Source organism: Thamnophis sirtalis, unplaced genomic scaffold, assembly GCF_051295495.1.
Source record: "Thamnophis sirtalis isolate CommonGarterSnake01/CBP01778 unplaced genomic scaffold, rThaSir2_p1.2 scaffold_10, whole genome shotgun sequence".
In the NCBI taxonomy this organism is placed as follows: domain Eukaryota; kingdom Metazoa; phylum Chordata; class Lepidosauria; order Squamata; family Natricidae; genus Thamnophis; species Thamnophis sirtalis.
Genome location: NW_028261390.1, coordinates 71623312 through 71629185, shown reverse-complemented (window position 1 = coordinate 71629185; position 5874 = coordinate 71623312).

The window sequence follows — 5874 nt, the reverse complement described above, 5'->3', positions numbered from 1 at the left end:
TCCCCGCTAAGCGGCTCCCCGCCCCGGCCGGCGCCAGCAGAGGGCACGGAAAGGGGCCTCCGAGGTCCTCTAGCCCACCCCCCGCCGGTCCCCGGCTTACGACCACCTTCCGGCCCCAGGTTTCTGCCGCTAAGCGAGACCACCGCTAGTAGTCCTCGGCTTACAATCACCCTTCAGCACCAGATTTCTGTTGTTAAATGAGATCAACACTGGCAGTCCCTCAGCTTTACGGCCACCGCTCAGCCCCAGATTTCGGCCGTTAAGTGAGACCACCGCTAGTAGTCCTTGGCTTACAATCACTCTTCAGCCCCAGATTTCTGCCGTTAAGTGAGACCACCGCTAGTAGTCCTTGGCTTACAATCACCCTTCAGCCTCAGATTTCTGTTGTTAAATGAGATCAACACTGGCAGTCCTCAGCTTTACGGCAACTGCTCAGCCACAGATTTCTGCCGTTAAGTGAGACCACCGCTAGTAGTCCTTGGCTTACAATCACTCTTCAGCTTCAGATTTCTGCCGTTGAGTGAGACTACTGTCAGTCCTCGGCTTACGGCCACCCTTCAGCCCCAGATTTCTGCTGTTAAGCAAGACCACCGCCAACAGTATTCAGCTTACGACCAGCCTTCAGCCCTAGGAGAGACTAGAATGGAGAAGAGAGGAATGAAGAATAGAAATAGAAAGAAATAGGAATAGAAATGAATGGAATAGAAGAGTTGGGAGGGACCTTGAAGGTCATCTAGTCCAACCCCATGTTCAGGCAGGAAACCCTACACCACTTCAGACAAATGGTTATCCAACCTCTTCTTAAAACCCTCCAGCGTTGGAGCATTCACAACTTCTAGAGACAAGTCGTTCCACTGGTTAATTGTTCTCACTGTCAGGAAATTTCTCCTTAGTTCTAAGTTGTTCTCTCCTTGATTAGTTTCCACCCATTGCTTCTTGTTCTACCCTCAGGTGCCTTGGAGAATCCTTCCCTCCCTCACTCACTCCTTCTTTCCTTCTTTCCTTCCTTCCTTCCATCCATCCATAGAATAAAATAGAATAGAACAACAGAGTTGGAAGGAACCTTGGAGGTCTTCTAGTCCAACCTCCTGCCTAGGAAGGAAACCCTATACCGTTTCAGACAAATGGATATCCAACCTCTTCTTAAAGACTTCCAGTGCTGGAGCATTCACAACTTCTGGAGGCAAGTTGTTCCACTGATTAATTGTTCTAACTGTCAGGAAATTCCTCCTCAGTTCTAAGTTGCTTCTATCCTTGATTAGTTTCCACCCATTGCTTCTTGTCCTGCCCTCAGGTGCCTTGGAGAATAGCTTGACTCCCTCTTCTTTGTGGCAACCCCTGAGATATTGGAAGACTGCTATCATGTCTCCCCTGGTCCTTCTTCTCATTCAACTAGACATTCCCAGTTCCTGCAGCCCGTTCTTGTCCTCCCATCCCATCATCAAACTTTTTAATTTTATTTTAAATCCAGTGGAATTTCTGTAAAATAGAATAAAACAGTGTTTCTCAACCTTGGCAACTTGAAGATGTCCGGACTTCAACTCCCAGAATTCCCCAGCCAGCATTCGCTGGCTGGGGAATTCTGGGAGTTGAAGTCCAGACATCTTCAAGTTACCAAGGTTGAGAAACACTGGAATAAAACACTCGGGCAGCACAAATGGATCGCTGGAGACCTTTTAAAGATTGGCTGTGCAGAGAGGACACCCCGAAGGAGAAACGCGGAAAGTGACGTCCTATCGCTCACCAACCTTTAAATCCCAAACTTCCAAACAGCAGGAAGCCCATTCCGACATGCTAAGCCACCTTCTGTTTTTAAAGCTTCAGTCTGGCTTTGCTAAGCTTTATGCTTGCGATTTTGCTCAAAATAAGACACTAGGGTGCAAACTCCCTTGAGGGGGGGGTCTCGTATGGTGGTTTCAACCGCTGGGTTTTCCTCAAGGTCGATCCCCATGCAGATGTTTCATTTCGAATCCCCAGTTATATTTTCCTGGATTTAGCTCTAATCCTTCTTAAAGCGTATCCATCACTGGATATAAGCCCCCTCCTTCTCTGCCGTCCCCTTCTTCTTCTGCCCTCCATCGTTCCCAGCATGAGGCTCTTCTCCAGGGAGCCCTTCTTCCTTCTCATCAGGTGGCCAAAGCTTTTGAGTTTCCTCTTCAGGATCCGGCCTTCTAAAGAGCAGTCAGGGTTGATCTCCTCTAGGACTGACCGGTTGGATGGCCTTGCAGTCCAAGGGACTCAATGCAGGAGTCTTCTTCTCCAGCCCCAGAGTTCAAAGGCCTCCATTGTTTGGCGCTCAGCCTTCCTTGTGCTCCAACCTTCACAGCCATCCGTTGCAACTGGGAAAACCACAGCCTTCAATAGACGCACTTTTGATTGGCAGGGGGATGTCTCTGCTTTTTAGGATGCTGTCTAGATTTGCCATCGCTTCCCTCCCCAGGAGCAAGCCTCTTTTGATTTCTTGGCTGCTGTGCCCATCTGCGGTGATCTTGGAGCCCAGGAAAATAACATGGGCACCTTTCCACCACCCCCAGCTCCCGCGGCTTGGCGCCTTCGGGATACCGCTAGGTTGGTGAACGGAGGGGGCAGGTTTATCCAGGGGGCTTATTTTTGGGGGTGGGCTTATATTTTTGCCCACGTGAAAAATATGGCAAGGCATCAGTTTCAGGACAGGTCGTATTTTCGGAGAAACACAGTAGTAGGATATAAAATCCCACATGCTTACTTATACATTTTCTTCAATCCCCCACTGCAGTTTTTTTGCTGTAAAATAGTTGGGTTTTCCAGCCGTATTCAGGGCAGATATCCGTCATGACTAAATTAGCACTCTGGCTTATAAATGTCAAAAGAAGGGTGAGAATTGAGTGCGCAATATTAAATATAAAGAGTCTCCATTTTGAGATCCAATCTCTTACCGGTAGCTATTTTATCTCTAAATCCCAATGGTTCGTGGCCATAGCCAAGGAACTGCGCCCAAAATGTGTCCTTTCAACCTTCAACACGGTTCTACATTCTCATTCTGATCCATATTTTACAATGCACAAATATTTCCATTTGGTATTTAACCAGATGGAGCTGAAGATCAAGCAGAAACGGTTAATAACCTGTGAAGCTTTGGCAATTTCCCCCCCTGCCTCTTGAGGAAGTTAGCATGGGAGAAACCTGAGATTCCAGTATGATGGATTTGCATAGTTTCGGATCAGTTACCCTGCACAGCACTCACAAAACACTTGCTACAAGTAATGTGCCTTTTTCCCCTCCTTTCCCTACATAAACAGGTGAATTGTGAACCTATTTTTTCCGTATTTTTATTCATTTTTTTAAAATTCCTAACTTTCTGCGCCATCAATTGTCAATCTTTTCCTGATGCCATCTGCTTCTTACGCCGAAACAAATTGGAATCTTTTTTCGGAGGTTAGCCTCTAAACTTTTCTAACCTTGCAAATCCATCTCCTGGCTTCATTGTTTTAACAAACTGCGCCTTTTGAAATCTGGCTGTGTTTTATTAGTACTTCCATCTTTATCCGTTCAATTAAAAAAAAACACCCACTCCTCTTTTTATGACCCTGTAATCTTTCAATTTGGGGCGGAATCGGGGCAACAGGATTAGAGTTGAGCATTTGCAGGACGGATGCCCTTCCTGATGCCTGCACTGAGTTCATAGCACAGGTGATATTCAGGTTCTGACCAGTTCTAGAGAACTGGTAGTGGAAATTTTGAGTAGTTTGGAGAACCAGTAAATATCAGTTTTGCAGTATCCTTCCCCTGGAGTCGGAAGGGAATGGAAATTTTGCAGTATCCTTCCCCTGGAGTCGGGAGGGAATGGAGATTTTACAGTATCCTTCCCCTGGAGTCGGGAGGGAATGGAGATTTTACAGTATCCTTCCCCTGGAGTGGGGAGGGAATGGAAATTTTGCAATATCCTTCCCCTGGAGTCAGGAGGGAATGGAGATTTTACAGTATCCTTCCCCTGGAGTCAGGAGGGAATGGAAATTTTGCAGTATCCTTCCCCTGGCGTCGGAAGAGAATGGAAATTTTGCAGTATCCTTCCCCTGGAGTCGGGAGGGAATGGAAATTTTGCAGTATCCTTCCCCTGGAGTTGGGAGGGAATGGAGATTTTACAGTATCCTTCCCCTGGAGTGGGGAGGGAATGGGGATTTTACAGTATCCTTCTCCTGGAGTCAGGAGGGAATTGAGATTTTACAGTATCCTTCCCCTCCCAAGCCCACCAAGCCAAACCACCCCACACAAAGCCCATCAAGCCACGCCAACAGAACCAGTAGTAAAAAAAAAAAGAATTTTGGGAGTGGTGTTTGCAAGCGTGTATGTAAACAAACAAGTTTTTTTAAAAGAAAAAGATATTGAAATCCTGCAAAACATCGTAATTGTGTATAGAGGTATGTCCTTTTTTCGCTGGTGAACCGTGCCAAGTTAGATGAAAATTTAAAAGAAAGGCAGCTCAAGGAATGAAATCATTTAATTTGTGGAAGCAAACTTCACAGTATTCTGGAAATAGGCCTAGCCAGGGTTGGGATTCAGCCGGTTCGGATGAACCAAATGCTAATTTTAGATCTTGCTCGCCGGACCGGTAGTTGCAAGGACTGGCTGGCCACTCCCAGGTGTCTCCATGCAGCCTGCTTTGGATGCCAGGAAAGTGCAGGGCCCATACGGAGGCTCCGGGAGGGTGAAAAATGGGCTTCCTGGAAGTTCCGGAAATCTGGAAATTGGACCATTTCCGGCCTCCAGAGGACTTCTGGAGCCTAGGGGAGGCCGTTTTCGCCCTCCCGGAGGCTCAAAAAACCCTCCAGAGCCTGGTGATAGTGATGCCAAGCAGGCCACGCCCATCCAGCAACTGGGCAGGGAACCATTTGCTAAAATTTTTGAATCCAACCCCTGTAGCTTTCTTTAGGTCTGTAAATCGAATAAACTTGAATGCCGAGAGAGAGGAAGTGCCACTTAACTGCCCACCCTCGGAAAGAAATATGTGAGGAACTGCTAGCACGAATCATAATCCGATCATTATAAGGAACAATAAAAACGTTAAAAGGCATTTCTTGAAAGCCATAAAGAGGTGATCGATGCAACTCTAAAAAGTTAATGGCAGAGAAGGAGAAAGGAGAAAAAGATTGTAGGTGGAGGACACCAAGAGATGGATTTCTGCTCATCGTTGCTGAACAAAATGACTTTTAACTTTTTATGAACAGTTTAATTGGAGTATTAATTCTTCAAGATCAGGCTCTTTCATATTCCTGCAGCCCTGGAAAATGCTGAACGTTGCAGCAGGGAAGTTATTATCTCCTTGGATAAGAAAGCTTTCTAAGCAGAAATTCTCCTCCCGGGGCAATCAGTATGTTTTGATCACCTGCGCTATTATGATGGAAAAATAAAAGTATTCATATTGTCCCCGAGAAAGGAAGTGACATCTATATTAAGATGCTACCGCTAGTAAACCAAGCACGAATTGGTATGCTCTCTTCATCAGGCTCCATAATAAAATGAGAACAATCTGAAATGAAACGAGGGGTGGTGGTGTAGAAAATAAATAGTAAAAACCAGAGACAAATTCCTTGACCAATAAAGAATGCTGTTCTGTTCTGTTCTATTCTATTCTATTCCTCTATTCTATTCTATTCTATTCTATTCTTCTATTCTATTCTGCTCTGCATTGCTCCGCTCCGCTCCTCTATTCTATTCTATTCTGCTCTGCTCTGCTCTGCTCCTCTATTCTATTCTATTCCATTCCATTCCATTCCAATTAATTCTATTCTATTCCATTCCAATTAATTCTCTTCTATTCTATTCCATATTTTCTATTCTATTCCATTCCATTCCATTCTAATTAATTATCTTCTCTTCCATTCCATTCCATTCCAA